Here is an 18,150-nt window from a genome sequence, read left to right as displayed (position 1 = left end):
AACCTTGACGCAGCTGATTGTTCTTACCTGCTTTTTCTGTGTCTGAGGGTCTCTGACCGTTTTCTCCTGGCCAATGGTAGAGAAAAGGGAATTCCAGAAAGAATCATACTATTTCTGAAAACTCCAACAACAAAATAAATCCAAGAACCTGTAGTAAGAAAACATATTCCCCATCTGCCCTTCCCTGACCATGTAAATGGCGAAACATCAGCAAGTAAAGGACAAATCCCTTCTGAGTGAGGGTAGGAGACACTAGTGGTGTAGCAGTCCTATGGCAATAGAACCCTGCCTAAGACCCTGCGTGATAACCATCTCGTGTGGAACACTGGACTTCTAAGTGTCATGACTCATTTGGTGATGGAATGACTCTTTCACAGGGGAGGAATTTCAGACCCCATGCATAACAGATATTTACAAAATGATTGATCACAGTAGTGATTACAGTTATGAAGCAGCAAGAAAAATAATTTTATGGTGGAATGTCACAACACAAGAAATTGTATTTCAATGGTCATGGAATAAGGAAGGTTAAAAATAGTTGTTCTGGAGGCTGAGAACTTCTGGCACTTATTATACATTTTTGTTGTAGGTACAAGGGGCTGACTAAAGAAACTCACCCTTACCCTGGAGCCCAGAACTAGGGAAAGAAGATTCAGATCGGGGCAGAAAGAAACACACCAATAGGCTCAGTCAGATCAGAGCCATCTCTGCCCCTGGCCAACTGACTTGTGAAACCAACCAATCACAGAGTAGGACAGTAGAACCCTGGACCCCAAGCCAACCCCTGGTTGACTTCACCCCCAAAACATCCTATGTAAACCGCCCTGCCTGGTCAGTTAGGAAAAAAGGCTGTTCTCTCCACCCTGGTAGAGGTACCTACTGTCCTGGACTCCTCCTTCCCTTCAAATAAATCTCTTTCTCAGAAGAGTTTTGGGTGTGAAGATCTTCATTCACTGGTGTAGAGAAGATCTTTGCTGAGACATCCCTCATTGGACAGAGCAATAAAGAGCTAAAAAGTAACACTTTTCTCCAGAGCTGGAGGACATTGCTACATTTCTGCAGGGGTTTTTCCCTTTTTGAAGAGTTAAGCAAAAGGAGCAACATTTTAGACCAGAGAAGTAGAGCTCAACTTGGAAGCCCCCTTAAGAGGGGGCTGAGCAAAGCTCAGATGTAGGAGTTCTCCAGGAGAAGAGCAGGATTATTGTATCCTGTGGGGAGATCATCCCTCATCAGTTCCAGGCCTGAATTTCCCATAAAGTCAGAAAATTGTCCCTTTCAGAGTCAGGTTGCTCCTTTGCAGTTCCAGCCATAAGAGCTGTGCTAAACAGCTCCAGGTGTCCAGGACACGTTCAGGGCAGAGCTGTTGTGAGCAGCTTGAGGTGTTCAGGATACCTCACCCTCCAGATCTGAACTGTCCCCTTGCAGTTCCAGACATCAGAGCTGTGCTAAACAGCTCCAGGTGTCCAGGAAACCTTCAGGGCAGAGCTGTTGTAAGCAGCTTGAGGTGTCCAGGATACCTCACCCTCCAGATTCTGAACTGTCCCCTTGCAGTTCCAGCCATCAGAGCTGTGCTAAACAGCTCCAGGTGTCCAGGACACCTTCAGGGCACAGCTGCTGTTCTGAGCAGCTTGAGGTGTCCAGGATACCTCACCCTCCAGGGCTGAACTGTCTCCTTGCAGTTCCATCTATCAGAGTTGTCCTAAGCAGCTCAAGGTGTAGCCTGACTCACCAGGTAGTCAGGACACATTTCCCCAGAGTTGTTGCAACAAATTTACCTACATTGTTGGTGCTGAAACCCGGGACCAAACCCAAAGAGTTGCATACAATTTACTTACAGCTGCTCTAACCCTAGGCTGGCAGAGGCAAGCTGTTTAGATCATGGTAGGTGGAGCTGCATGAGCTCACTCAGTAGGCTTGCTGAAATAGCTGTCTAAGAATTTCCCTAGCGTCGGCTCCACAGGTGTGTACCCTCTAGAATCTGTGAAGATGTTTCTTCTGTCTTCAAAAACAAGTTCTCAATGATGGTACCTGTCACAATGGAGACCAACATAACATCTTGAACAGTTTTGAGGATGGGACTCAACATCATGACAGATTTATAAACTCCTCAAGTGTATATCTATGTGTCACTAAAGTAAGTACACTGGCGGAACTATAATCCTCAAATTTGTGCTCCCAATTTTCACCAAGGTATCACCTGGGAACTTTTAGATAGGGAACTGCTCATGCCCAACCACAGATCCCTGATTGCAGGGACTAGGGAGTGATACATGCACAAACACATAGACAAAATACACAACACATTCATATATGTGAGAGACAGAGAAAGAGATACTTAGAGAGACAGAGAAAGAGAGACTGAGTGAGAGTGAGAGAACTCTATGAGTTGGATGCTGAACAAATGCATGCTGGTGTGTCCTCTCAGAGAGGAACAAAAGGAGCAGGGATGAGTCTCAGTCCTTATATGCACACATTTAAATGTATGACTAGGCCTCTCCAACTGCTGCTCAGAGAATCAAACACACAAGGACTTTTCAAGTAAGTAACAAAAAAATCAACTCAAACTCACAGCAACTAACATCTCACACTAGCCAGCACTTGATAGAATCTCTTCAAATTCATGCTGGAAACTCACACACTACTGCCTCAGTCCATGAGTACTATGACTCATGTGACAGGCTCTGTTTTTATTTCTTTTGGAGGAATCAGAATAGTCTGTGTCCTCATGTCGTTCCTGTCCACATTTGAGTTTCTCACTTTGGGAAGAATTCAGAGATATGACTTTCGGCAAAGGGATACCCTAAAATGCAGTCTACCAGAAACACTGGCATTTTATAAAATGGATTAATAATAACAGAGTGGACCTGAGATTGAAACCACAGGGTTTGAAAGAATATATACCTATTCTTCATGCTTTCTTCTGTGAAAAAGATAAGGCTATTTCACTCCTTATTTCTTTCAATGGTCATTTGTTGTAGCTGACTGGTCAGTCTCTGCACCTTCTGCTTCACCTGCATCTTGGTGAGGAAGGTTTGGTGGGATGGTGGCTCCCTGGTGCTCCTTGTAGGTAGATGAAGACAAATTAACTTGCAATATGACTAGGCAAGAGGATGGACAGATCACCCTGAGTCCTAATCAAATGTTTGAGAAAGCTTGTTTACAAATGACTTGGTGACCCCCCAAATTATTTTGTACCATCAATGTCCACAGATGCCCCCTCTGGGGAACTCATCTGTCTCCTCTATTTGAAGGGAAGTGGTTATCTGAGCTCTCTGGTTTTCTCTGCCCTCATAACACATGCTCCAAGTAACCAAGGAGATAGCCTCTTCAGGCTCATTCACAGCTGCAGACTCAGAAATAAACGTGGCTGCAGAGTCCACAAGCCTGTGGGTTTACAAGTCAGGAGAAAATTGTCATACTTCACAATCACCCCAGTCATTTAGAGGTTTCCCAAATATCTTGACAGGTTATACTAACCATATAACTATTGATGGAGAAGACATAAAAGGGCAGAATGTGGTCACCAGAGACAACAAGTTACCTCACTGACAACAGGGACACACAGAGTAGTTGGGAAGTACCTAAAGTTAGACACTGTGGTTGCAGTGATGTCCTACCTTGAAATGGGAACACCTTATTAATCCCTCCCTCTTTAATGGTCTCATGCTCACTCATCAATGCCTCTCCTCCAAAAGAGATGAAAGCCAAGAGTTCCCAGCATAAAGCATTGACCTTACCAGTTTCTGACTTCTGAGGCAAAACAATTTATGTCCTGGAATCCTTGAATTTCAAAAGCCATGACAAGCAGGGAACTTCTGTTAGTTCCCAGAGACTCAAGTTTTCTGTGCCCCAATAGTGGAAGATTCAGCTCAAGCCCACTTCCTCCAGGAGGCTTCCCTTTTCCTGCACAGAACTCATTACACCATTCTCTCGACCATTTCTTTCTTGATGTTTTACACTGAGGCTGAAGGTCAGCTTTTTTCTGTCACTCTCTGGTCTCTCTACCCTCTCCATCTCTTTCTGAATTAGACTCTTCAGTGTGCCATCATGTTCATCAGTAAATGGTGAAGACAATGAATAAACTTCCCAAGGGCTTGTTGGTGTTGCCACAACATAGGTGACATCGCAGAGGATGCCAGGGCTCTCCAGGATACAATAGAATGTCCAGGGAAGAACTGCAGATATCATGGGAAATGGCATTGCTTCCCTGCTAATGAACTTTCTTCATAATACACTAGAAGTCAAGGTGACCTTTGCAGTAGCCTCTGTTGGGATATAAGGGAAGCATATCAGCAACCCCTTCATCCAAAGCCAGAGATCTCTCCCCGATTATTCGAACATACTTTAGTTCTTTCCATGTGTGGAAGTGAATGTTTAGCTCCTACTGACATTTTATGCACACAAGGTAATAATGTCATAGAAATTTATGTATGCTATAGTTCATCATAAGTACCTGCATCTCCTTATCTCCTTAGCCACAAGACTTTACAGACTTAATGCTGACTGAGAAGGACACTTGTTAAACAATTTCCTGGTAAAGAGTTTACAGGAAACATCTGGGCAGAGTTATGCTAGAGGAAGAGGCTGACACAGCCAAGCAACAAGTATCCATAGGAGTGTGATATTGTCATGGAGCTCAGTGTGACTAAAATATGTGTCATCAGCATGTGTGTAGTGGGTGTTGTACTCTCTGTTAAGTAGCTCAAAGTGTTCTGCTGTTACTGTGTAGTAAATGTGGCCAGACATCTGGAGTTTTCCACACAGAACATGAGTTTCCTATAGAGCAAAGGATAGTCATGAAAATCCTTTGCAAGCACCTTCATGTTTAGAAACATAGACACTAGGATTCCACTGGACACTCTAGATCAATGTTTCTTAATTTTTCCAATTCTCTGGCCCTTTAAATAGCACTAGCGGTAGTTCCTCATGTTGTGGTGAACCCTACACATAATTGTTTCATTGTTTCTTAACTTTAATTTTGCTACTGTTATGAATCATAATTCAAATATTTGATGTCCAGGATATCTGATACACAGCCCCCAATGGGTTGGTGACCCACAGGTTGAGAACCACAGCTCTGAATGCAGGCAGAAATCTCCTCAAATCCAGGCAGTGATGCTGGGGCAGTATGATTCTGTTTTTATTATCAGGCTGAATCAAACTAGTCACCTGGGAAGAGGGACCCTCATTGAGGAATTACATGGATCAGATTTACTTTGAACATGTCTCTGTGGGATTTTATTAATTGTTAATTGAAATAAGAATCCCTAAAGTGGGTAGAATCATTTCATTATCTGCAACCTGTCCTGTATAAGTATGAAGAACCTCGAGCATAAATATAAGCACACAGGTAGCATGGGTACATTTGTTTATCTCTGCTCTTGGCTGTGGATGTGATATGATTAGCTGAGTTCCTACCTTGATTTTCCCCAAATGGAACTACTACCTGGAATTGTGGACTATGATCAATTTTCCCATTCTAATTTGCTGTGCCTGAAAACTCAGTGTAATAAAGATGTTAAGAAAGCACTCTATGATAGAGGGGTTTTCACAAGTCAGTGTGATGTGTATTTCCTGAAATGCTCAACAGCACCATATCTGTTTCAGAAGAAGAGATTTTACTTCCTCCTGAACTCAACCTTGTTTCCCTGTCACAGTTTTACAAAGACACAGAGACACCCATAGACTCACAAACCACTTCACCCTGTCAACAATTGTCCCCTAACATTGCCTTCCCATATCAAGTACTATGCTAAATTCTTCTAATGTGTTATATACAATGAACTTCACTTCAATGAATATTTTTCTTTGAATTTCCTGACCATTAAACTTTTCAGATATGGTGAATTGGATCTGAGTTCACTGTCTTGACTATGAATTTCAATCTTATGCTATGTTCTTCCTTGAAGGTCAAAAGAGGCTCCTTAAAGCTAAGAGCAAACAAAGTAGCACCTTAAATTCCAGGTATGCAGGTGTATAAGTAATGAATGGCAATGTGTCCACTAGTTACCTTAGATAGGAGATTAACTCCAAACATCCCTGTGAGGACTTCTTGGTTTCCCTCTAACTGGAATTAATTTTAGGAGCTTGTAAACAATATTTCTTGTGTAAAGTTGCACTCCAATGCTAAATTGTGATTTAGCAGAGTAGAATTGATGGTAATAAAATTAATGGTACATGGTCTTTCCAATTCTAGGAGATTATTATTTCACAAAGTAGAATTTAGATAAGAGAGGGCTGCATCCCCAATACTCCAAAGATAAGCAGAATACTAGCCATTCTGGTTAGAAACTACTATGATAAGATGTAAAAGTTTGTTCCCCAGGATTAACCAGCTACATTCTGTAACAATTGAGACAACCTTGATTTACAACCAGCAGAAAGGCCCATCCTTCCACTAAAATACTGGCCTCTAACATGCTGCTCAAGAGAGCATTACTGGGTCACAACTAACATTAAGTCCTGGTCCGCCATGGAGGTATATTAATTCTAGAACAGAGAGTCTTCAGTCTTTTTGAAAAGCAGTTTGAGTTAAGGTCTCCCACGTTGGTTGAAGTGGACTTGAACCCTGTCTGTAGCCCCACAGAGCATTGCCTTTATTATCCCCTGACTAATCACCCTAAAATCTGTATTACATGTCTGCACCTCCACAGAGTTCTAAAATTACCAGTTTGAGTCACATAGTGGACTGTCCATTGCACAACAGGGAAAGGAAATGAGTGTAAAAAATGGCTTCTTCTTTCAGACCAGAAGGGACTAAAGAGTGGAACTGACATGCAGACAGGGCTAGGCCTGCAGACAGGGCACGGGCCACTGTGTACACTGCAGGGGGCATTAGACTAGTCAATAGCTTGATCACAGACTAAAGTTGAAGGCAGTGAGCTGCAGGGGTGTCCATTATGAAGAAGGACTGATGGGGCAGGGTGAGTGACTTTCCCTGTAATTTCCCTGCGTGGATTAATTTCTCCTATGTGAATGAAGACTGACTCTTTTGGGTGGTGTAAAGTTTATGGAGGGTAGTTTGAACTACTAAGTATTCAGTTTGCAAATAGCGAACTCTCCTATGAAGATTTTTGCAATCCTTATTGATACATTGAAGTCAGCTGAGAGGTTTGAGATACAGGTCATTGGCTGTAACTCCATATGTTAGCTTACAGCACTCAGTTGCTATCATTTTACATGGGACAAATTCATACTGTCCCCTATAAATGGTATTCACTCTACCATGGAGGTGCCTACTATAATTCAAAGTCAGTATAGCTACATATGCTTTCAATTATTATCGTCACATTAAAACATCAATTATTTGTTTCCTTTTTAATATTCATTTTCTTTTAATGCACTACTGATAATTTTTTCTATGTTTCCCAGTTTAAGAATTTTATTCCACCTTTTTCTTAGCTGGTGTTTGTTTATGTATTTATTTATGCCAGTTTATAGCAGTGATTCTCAAATTTCAAGGTCATGACTTCCTTTGGGGGATCAAATGACCCTATCACAAGACAGGCCTAAGACTGTCAGAAAGTGCAGATATTTATACTATAAGTCATAGCAGGAACAAAAATAAAGTTATAAAGTAGCAGTGATAATAATTTTATAGTTGGGGTGTCACTACATCATGGAAACTGTATTAAAGACTCACAGCATTAGAAAGGTTGTGAATCATTGGTTCAGGTCAATACTTCTTGTAACTCAGGCTTGCCTCAGATTATATAATTTAGAATTGCTTTGAACACCTAATCCTGCCTCTGCCTCCCAGTGCAGGAAAGAGAGTCCTGCAACTCCTTCCAGGCTGGGCCTTGACTGGTCTGTGGGAAGGAAAAATAGATCAGTGAAGGAGTATCCTCCAACTTCTCTAGATTTTATTGTGAATTTAAAAATGAAGTGGAACTTGTGTAAGAATTGAGTTCACTGACCAACTACAAAGCAGGAATAGTCACAGCAGAAAAAAGGATGAGGAAGAAAGAGGGTGAAAGCTTTCTTGCTGTGATAGTAGTTGATGTTAGCAATGAGTAGTGAGATAATCAATGTTACAAGATCAATAAATATTCTGACTGGCCATTTCTTGAGTTCACAGACCAGGCAATCAAGAATCTGAATAAAGAACTGAAATTTTGTGAAACCAAATCAGAGTAGTTACACCATTTGAACCTAAGAAGTAGAAATGGTCCTTGCCTAACATGACTGTGTTTTCCAGGTTTAAGATGTATACCCCAAGGGAAATGGTTTTAGTAGTACTTGGTGTCCTCTAATACAAATCACTGGTCTCTGGAGCACATGGCCATAAAGCCTGTTTCAACTTTTTAACAATATTATTTGTAATAATATTTACATTATTAATACTATGTCTTCCCTGCCTTCAAAACCTCCCATAGACCCTTCATTGTGTTCTAATCCATGGCTTTTTTTGTTGTTTAACAACAGTAACTGTTTGAATGTGACCTGCGTTTGGTTGCAGGATTTCCCAGCTATGAAGTAAGAGGTTGGTTGCACTCGACATTGAGTATGTGAGGAACTGTACATCCATAGGACCCTGTGCCTTGGAAGAAAAACAGGAAGTACTCTAGGAGATTAGAGAATTTTACTAAAGTACCAAATCCCCTGCTTAGAGTCCTATCCAATCATAGTGTGGAAGGACTCACTAGAGTCCTTTGAAATCTGCTCACCCAGTAGGGAAACTGCTAATGTCCTGAAACCCAGCTGGGTGGTCCTAGCTGATGAGGGACTCTGGGGAGGGTTAGCAATCAGGAGCACCATCAGAAGGTAACCTCCAGGTTCTTTCCAGGATTCTCCTCTTGTTCTGCTTTAGGGAGCTGTGAGGAAGTCCACAAGCCATGCCATGGTGAGTGTAGCATGTTCAGAGCAGGTCTGCTGAGCTGTCTTTTCTGCTGGGACCTGGATGAACCATGATCAAGACTGTGGTTTTGTTGTTCCATGGGTGACATGAGCAGTAAACCTTGTCCTCTGAACCTTCCTGTGTATGGATTTCATGGGTATATAGAGACTCTGCAGCCCTGTATGGGAAGATATGCTTATAACATCACTGTTCAGTGTACACACATGGCCAAGTTTTTAGTGTGTAGTGGGAAGACAAATTGGAAAACTGAAGGTCTGGTGTCTAGAAGCTCTGAACATTGAGCTCCACTTTCAGGTTGGTCTTATAAATATTACAAATGGTTTAGAAACTGGTTAAAATTGGTGATATGGATTGTCTTTCAGCAATACATGATTAGAATGCTTCTAACTTTGCTATAACCAGCTATAATGGTATGATTTGGTAAAGTTTAGTTCCTGGGACAAAGGCAGTTTCTGATCTGCAGAAATTTCTCTGATGTGCATGGTGGTGGGTGGGTGGACAGGGCACAATTCACATCTTGTGCCATAATCCATGAGACAGGAAGCATTCGTAACTAATAAGAAGTCTTTATGTCATGATTTGGGAGCTGGTTGTTGGCCTAAATTAAAGCCTGCTGCATTTCCCCACTCACTCTGTCTCAAACTGGTTTTCTCTTTAGATATTACTATTTCATATGTATTTATATGTCTATACACATAAATAAATATGAGCTGCTGAGTCCATTTGGTATTTTTTCTGTTTACACGATTTTAGTGTAGTCCACTTTGTTTTGGATAACCAACTAGGAGGCTCATCCATGGGAAAAACAATTCTCCCTTTCAATAGTCATTAGTTTCCCATAGTTCTTCCTCTAAGGAGAAGATTCATTAGATCCCCCCAAACCTTCTCATAGTCTATTTACTGGCCATGTTTTCTCTTATATATGAGATCTTCTGTTATGCCCAGATTGTGACCCCAAAGATTCCACCACAGACCTTAGGTACAGAATGCAATAGCATGGATTATTTCTGTTTGTTTACAAGCTGCAGGCAGGGAAGCTTGATCCAAAGCACTCACTTGCAGTATCCGTGAGGCCAGGAGGAACTTGCTTTTTCTTTGTGTGGCTAGCTTTTTAAAGGCAAAATTCAGAGCCCTTCAGGGGGGTTGGGGGAGTTTTGCACGGGTGCAACTCGGATTGGTTTATTTTTATCTCTGTTCTCTTTTAATTGGGCTAGGGTATGTAACCTTTGAATTTACTGGTTGGTGGTTACAATTTATTACTTTGGGGGCAGTTCAGAACAAGTCCCTGACTTTGTCCTTGAGCCACCATGGGGGCTGGCTGGCCAAGCACATACAGCACATAACTCTAAGTTGGTGAGGGGCCCCAGAGAGTAAACATCTGGCTGAACTTTGAGCAGTCAGAGTATGTGCAGAAAGGGAGCTACTGCAAGGACTATGTCTTTTGTTCATGGCCCTCCCAGAAACTGCTTACTCAAGTCTCAGGAAACTGAAATTGAGGCCTGATCTCTGAAAGAAGACTGAGCAGCCTGTTATGGCATCTGCTTGGTCCTTTCATTCCCCCCTTGAGTTGTATAACATCTCCAATCATGGAGATGTTGCTTTTGGTAAAAGACTTTATCATCAGGCTAGTAGATCATATCAGAGACTAATTGGACCAGAACTTAAGAGTTTTTCCATTGTCAATGGCAAAGTGAGCTTTCCCTTATTCAGTTTTTGCCATCTGCAAGTGTGTCATGGGTTCAAAGGTGGATACTGGAATTCTGGCATCCTCAGTTTAGTGGTACCCAGACAGGAATCTTCATTTAGTTAAGACACCAGTGATATAAGAGCCAACAGCAATTAGCAGAAGCACAAGGGCCAAAGCCTTGTGATGGCTGACAGAGTTCCTTATCCTCAAGGAACTTGGAACTTTATCTCAGGTTCCCTATGATAAGAAATTCCCTTTTGATCTAACATTCCATGGGGGGGGGGGAACAAGGGCGATGTTTTCTCTTCTATAATTACATCCTAATGACATTGGGACATTGTTGTCAGGACCCTGGAAAGCCAGAATGCTAGTCAAAGACAAGAGGAAACGTTTTATTGACCAGCTGAAGAGATGGTATGCATATCGGCTGAATTGGTCCATATCAGCTTTCAGCAAGTTCAGGGCTCACAGTCATTTGCAGTAGGTTGTCACCAGCAAATGATGCTTGGATGTATCTGTCAGCCAGGTGGAAACCTGTTGAGACAGATATAAACTAGGAACAGAATTTAAAACTTATGAACTTATTTGGAACTTTTAGACCCATAGTCTTAGTAATTGTAGTATTATCAATTTGCCCTGAAATCCATAGTGTCTTTTCTATCTAGAGAGCCAAGTATAGATTGGACTGAAATTTCTTTGGCCCAATGAAAAGCAACTGTAAGTCTATATTTAGAACCTGTTTATCTTTTTTAAAGAGACTTATTAGCTTTAATAAATTAATCCATTGATCAATCAATTACTAAGCTGACAAAGGTATAGCTTTCCCAGTCATCAATGTTATCAAAGATCTGAGAAGGATAAACTTTACCTGAGTGCAGACTTTTAAATCTATTTAAAAAACAACAGAGACTATCCATTACCCAGACTGCCATCATCCCAGGCTCCTATAGTCTTCATAGTGTTGGCAGGACAGGTGTCAGGACAGCATCAGTCTTGGCTGCTGGGCCCATAATGTGAAATTCTCCCTGTGGAGGAGAAAGACTTATCTTATCTTGTCAGTGTCTCATTTGTCCATTTTTCTAGGCCGGATCCCTGGCAGCAGGTATTGAGTCAGAGCGTCTTGCCCAGTGGTCAGCGTTGTCTGCAATTTAGGTGGCATCTTCTTGTCATTGTTCCATATCTTATTTGGAGACTTTGGGAGTCATTGCTAGGAGCTGGGGAGCTCGGAGTCTCTGTTTGCTATAGTAAGCTTTTTATCAAATAATGTAAATGCCATATTCATCACATCTTTGACAGGTTTGAGGACCATTATCTATTAAATGTATCTGAGCCAAACAAATCTAGGGCTAATCTTGAAAATATCTCTAAGTTTGGTAATAATAACCAGGCCAATTTGTTCTCCTATAGATATATTAGTCAAATATACCTCTCAGTTTTTTTTATTAAAATAGAACAGTTTATGCTTTAAACTAGTATCTGAATAGCCAGATGACTAGTATTAACTTGTATTCCTTAACACAAAGGACCTGCAAACTCAGACATTTAAAACCAAACATACATGTGGCCACATTTTTCATTCATACCTGTGGAGTAGACAGACATTTTTACAACTATGACCCTTTGGAGTCTCAATGTAACAGCAGAATAGCAAGACAAAGAAAGCTGAAACATGTTTCATTTTTTTATATATCTCAAGTCATTTTTTTAAAAAATCATTATTTAAGCCTTGTTATCCTCAGACCTTTATACCTTGCTTTTACGTATTCTAATAACTTGCATTTTCTATATTTTTTAAAACATTTTTTATTTTTATATCTAAAACCTTTATATCTTATACCCTATATAAATTTTATTTAAATCTCATAATTTATTTAAACTTTAAAGTTAAACTTTAAAGTTCTATGTTTCTATATCTCAAATTATTTATTTAGACCCAAAATATCATATATTTAAGCCCTCATGACACACTTAAGCCTTTAAATTTTTATATCTTAAACTGTTTTCTCAAACCAAAAAATCATTTATTTAAATTTTTATCCTCATATCTCAAACCTTCGTATTTTTATAAAAACATTATATTTTAAAACATTTTTTTATCTTAACCAACAATAATTTGAAACCAAATCTCTTAAATGATGGCAAGTATTTGTAACCCATTGAACTCAAATGACCAAAACCCATGTAAATTTTTATTTTTCCTGTGGAAACAAAAGCATAATTTTCCCAGTATCTTGAACTGGTAATTTAACATTTCTTTTTAAGCAATACCAGGACAGAGAGGGGTTAACAAGAGAAGCTGCTGGCTGGCAGAAGAGACCTTGAAGTTATCACAGTAAAGGAAGGGAAGGGGAGCAGTGGGCATAGAGCATGTCCTTGGCTGCCAGTGTTCCTGAAAAAAAGTTTTTGTTAACTCCTCTGACTAAAGTCAGATTCTCTGTTCAGTGTTCACACAGTTTTTGTCAATTGCAGGCAGTCCCCATTGCCCTGTCCAGAGCTCCTGTCTTTGCCTGCCTGTACCTAGAGCACTTACCCCCACCCTTGTGAGAGCAGCCAGCTGGCTGCAGTCCTGATAGCAAGATAGCTAGGGAGGGAGGGAGGGAAGTGACCTTTGTTATGCCTCTCTCTCCTCCTCTTCCTCTAGGAAAATAAGGGAGGTTAGTAGACAGAAACAAATAACATTTACACAGACAATCCAAGAACCGGAAGATCAGCACTGAGAGGACGGCCTCATTCACAGCTAGCAAGCCCCTCTTGCAGTATGCAAGCCCCACCTGGCAGGAGCTACCTGTTTATCTCAGTTCAGTGGGGGAGTGGGTGTGGGGGACCCAGTTCCCTCTATTGTGGCTCACACATTCTTCCAGTGGGCTAAGCAAAGGTATAATGGAGAAGCGAACTGTCCCATAGCGTCCATCACAGTCAAGTCAACAATGAGAACAGTTAACATATTACACACAAGGCCAAGGGCACACGAAAAAATCTTTGCCCCAACAAGACAACCAACAAAGCTCCAAGAACAATGACAGCCTGATGTGCTCTGGGGGGAGTGACCCTCCAGGCTCAATCACACCAAAAACAATCCAGACTGGAGGATCTCTGTCCTTAATCAAACAGACATCAGGGGCTTCCACATCCCTGTCAGTCAGACATGCACCTTTTTTTTTCTTTCTTTTTTTCTTGGAAAAGAAGGAGAGAGTAAAGTAACAATGATCACAACAAAACATACAAATAAAACCCCATAAAATGGCTCTGACAATTTCCCGGGACAAAATACAAAGTGGCACTTCCTCCCACCATGGCGGAAGATACCCAAAGATGCTCCTAAACCAAATGGTCACCTCTGAGGTGGCCTTAGGGCTCTGGGACATCTCCCTTCAATGCCAGGTTCATTGTCCGGGCTCATCTGCCCCAGTGAGAGCCTGCAAAGTACAAATCGAGCCTGCAAAGTACAAATCGATCGATCGGTACAAAAAAAAAGTAACATGACAGACACAGACAAGACAGAGAGCACTCTTACCAGTAGATGTCAATAAACCTCTGGAAACTTGAGGGTCCTGGTGGGGTCTCTGGGGTTCACGACCAATGCACCAAAAGTTATGCCCAGATTGAGACCCCAAAGATTCCACCACAGACCGTAGGTACAGAATGCAATAGCATGGATTATTTCTGTTTGTTTACAAGCCGCAGGCAGGGAACCTTGATCCAAAGCACTCACTCGTAGTAACCATGGGGCCAGGAGGAACTTGCTTTTTCTTTGTGTGGCTAGCTTTTTAAAGGCAAAATTCACAAGCCCTTCAGGGGGGTTGGGGGAGTTTTGCATGGGTGCAACTCAGATTGGTTTATTTTTATCTCTGTTCTCTTTTAATTGGGCTAGGGTATGTAACCTTTGAATTTACTGGTTGGTGGTTACAATTTATTACTTTGGGGGCAGTCCAGCACAAGTCCCAGACTTTGTCCTTGAGCCACCATGGGGGCTGGCTGGCCAAGCACGTACAGCACATAACTCTAAGTTGGTGAGGGGCCCCAGAGAGTAAACATCTGGCTGAACTTTGAGCAGTCAGAGTACCTGCAGAAAGGGAGCTACTGCAAGGACTATGTCTTTTGTTCATGGCCCTCCCAGAAACTGCTTGCTCAAGTCTCAGGAAACTGAAATTGAGGCCTGATCTCTGAGAGAAGACTGAGCAGCCTGTTATGGCATCTGCTTGGTCCTTTCACTTCTTGCAGGGCTCAGGGTCTGTCTACTTTGTCAGCTGTGGCTTTAGGTTCCCAGCTCCTGTATGAATGCAGCTCTGGAGGTCCAGGTCTCCTCTTCCAGAGCCCTGTGGTTGTAGTGGATGGACTGCTCTGCTGTCTCCTCTGGCCTTGATCTTAGAGCAGCTCTCCAGTTTAGCTGCCAAGTACTCCCCATTCTGCTACTTTCCCAAAAACTTAGGTCACTCCAGGATTCACATATACTCTGAGTCAGGCTAAAAATAGTAAGTGTCTGGAAGGTTATTTCCAGGGAGGAGGAATGTCTGTGAGCATGTTCTGTGGGTGTGTCTGTGAGGCACTTGCCTCAGGGTGCAACTGGAGATTGCTGTGCTTGTGAGGAGAGGACTGGAGGAATTTCTGTTGAGTTCGCCTCAGGGAGAGGGTGTGTTTAGTAGGTGATTTGTGGGCTTGACTCAGGGAAGTAGGAATGCAGGGCTGCAAAAGCTCACAGGCCTTGTGCACCAACACTGCTCTTCTCTTGCCTATCTCAAATATCTGTGGAGCTGAAGGAGGTGTTCATGGAGTGTCACCTGGCCTGATCATTTGCAGGCCTGGAACTAAACCCTGGAAAAAGCAGACCTGGATCTAGCTGGACAAGGAGTCAACCAAGGCTGATGATGAAACCCAGAGATGTGAAGTTCACAGTGTTGCTGCTGTAGTTGCTAGGAGTAGCTGGGTGCCAGGAACAGTATAGGAGCAGCTTACCATGGTCATAGAGGTGAGAGCCTGATGCAGGAAAAGTGAGACAGAAATCCACCTACCTTTTTTAAGGATCTTCCTACCACCAGGTTGCTTTCTGATTCTTTAGTATCTAAGCCAATCTCCAGACACTTGTTTGAGTTCATATGCCTTCCAAATACTTCCTAGTGCTCAGCTGCCATACTTAGCTTTCCAGGGGATCCCATTGTCTCTGAGACTTCATATATTGCTAGAGTCTTGGATTTTCCTGAGACAGCATGGTTGATCCTCATAGGTGAGCTCCATGGGAAAACTGCAAATGTTATAAGGCAAATAATCTCATTTCAGTTGTTTTTAGGCATTTCCTATTTTGTATTTAAAACTCTTGTTATATTGGCTCTTATGAGAATTATGGAGCTTGTTGATATTATAAATTTTTGCTGTTTCTGTAGATTGTGGTTTTGGTCTGTTGGAAAGAGTTGTGGTAATTGAAAGGACCAAGCAGATGCCATAACAGGCTGTGACCCGTCCCGTGGGCCAGGTTATTGGGGAGACCCGAGGAGGCACCTCCTGAAAGATCAATGGGGGCGAGAGGGAAAGGAGACCAGGCACATAAGGGAAGACAGAGTCAGTCTGAGTCGCGTCAAGGTCTCGTTTATTGACTGGGTATTGAGGCTTATAAGCAGGGCTTCAGGCAGGGAGGGGGAGCAGGGGAAGCAAAAGGAGAGAAGAATGGAAAATTCCTAAGGAAGGGTGAGGTCGCTTTGGTCCCAGGCCCCTGCAGCTGGCTGATTAGCACCTCCTCCAGGAAGTTGTACAGCTTTCAGTTAGGCCAGGAACCTGTTTTTGCAAGGTTTGATAAAGTAAGGAAGGTCACACAAAATTCAAGACACAGCTGTCCGGAGTTGAGCCCCAACAGTTCCCCCTCTTTTCTCAAAAATGGACCAAGTCCATTGTGATCAGGGTGGCTAGGGTCTGAGAGAGTCCCTGTCTTAGGCTACACAGGGGGCTTCCTACGCTCGGCAGCGTGCCATGTTGAGCCGGTCTTGACGACCTCTGTACACTGTTGTCTCCGGCGTGAGCCCTGTATTATTCCCGTCATTGGGTACCCTCTAGCAAGACCGTGGGGAGGTTAGGGCCTTAGGACACTGAATCTGAGTCCTTGATGGGGCTCCTGGCCGGCCTCCTCGGAATCTGGCCCAGGGACCAAAGGTAATGAGAAGGAGAAAAACAATTAAGGGGGCTAGAATGGTAGGTAGCAAGGCGGAGAGCCAGGGGGACCCTTGCAGCCAATCTTCAAACCACCCGTGCTGATTTTCAAACTCCCTTTTTCTTTGGGCTAGCCTTTCCCTTAATTTTTCCATTGATTCCCTGACAATACCAGTATGGTCGGCATAAAAGCAGCATTCTTCCTTCAAGGCTGCACTTAATCCCCCCTCCTTTAAAAATAGTAAATCCAGACCTCTTATGTTTTGTAACACAACGTCAGAGAGCAAGGTTAAAGATTTCTCCAGAGCAGAAATGAATCTTTCTATGGCCTCTAGGTCAGTAGTCATAGCCATTTGTAACTGCATAAGGTGGTTGCTCTGCACGAGGGCAGTTGTTCCTGTACCAATTCCTGCAGTGATGCCCCCAATACCTAACAAGAGGGCAATAGTCATAGACACAGGTTCTCGAGTGTATCTGCCTCTCTGCTCAAAGAATTCCATATCGGAGACTAATTGGACCAGAACATAAGAGTTTTCCATTATCAATGGCAAAGCGAGCTTCCCCTTATTCAGTTTTTGCCATCTGCAAGTGTGTCATGGGTTCAGAAGTGGATATTGGAATTCTAGCATCCTCAGTTTAGTGGTACTCAGACATGAATCATCATTTAGTTTAGACATCAGTGATATAAGAGCCAACAGTAATTAGCAGAAGCACAAGGACCAAAAGCCTTATGATGGCTGACAGAGTTCCTTATTCTTAAGGAACTTGGAACTTTATCTCAGGTTCCCTATGACAAGAAATTCCCTTTTGATCTAACATTCCAGGGGGACGGGAAACAAGGGCGATGTTTTCTCTTCTGTATCTACTTCCTGCTGACATTGGGGCATTGTTGTCAAGGCCCTGGAAAGCCAGAATGTTAGTCAAAGACAAGAGGGAACGTTCTATTGACCAGCTGAAGAGATGGTATGCATATCAGCTGAATTGGTCCATGTCAGCTTTCAGCAAGTTCAGGGCTCACAGTCATTTGCAGTAGGTTGTCACCAGCAAATGATGCTAGGATGTATCTGTCAGCCAAGTGGAAACCTGTTGAGATAGATATAAACTAGGAACAGGAGTTAAAACTTACGAACTTATTTGGAACCTTTAGACCCATAGTCTTAGTAATTGTAGTATCAATTTGCCCTGAAATCCATAGTGTCTTTTCTATCTAGAGAGCCAAGTATAGATTGGACTGAAATTTCCTTTGGCCCAATGAAAAGCATCTGTAAGTCTATATTTAGAACCTGTTTATCTTTTTAAAAAGACTTATTAGCTTTAATTAATTAATCCATTGATCAATCAATTACTAAGCTGAGAAAGCTATGGCTAGTCCAGTCATCAATGTCATCAAAGATCTGAGAAGGATAAACTTTACCTGAGTGCAGACTTTTAAATCTATTTAAAAAACAACAGAGACTATCCATTACCCAGA

The sequence above is a fragment of the Peromyscus californicus genome, unplaced genomic scaffold (genome assembly GCF_007827085.1).
Source record: "Peromyscus californicus insignis strain IS unplaced genomic scaffold, ASM782708v3 Scaffold_72__1_contigs__length_205938, whole genome shotgun sequence".
In the NCBI taxonomy this organism is placed as follows: domain Eukaryota; kingdom Metazoa; phylum Chordata; class Mammalia; order Rodentia; family Cricetidae; genus Peromyscus; species Peromyscus californicus.
Note: the sequence above shows the minus strand (reverse complement) of the source record.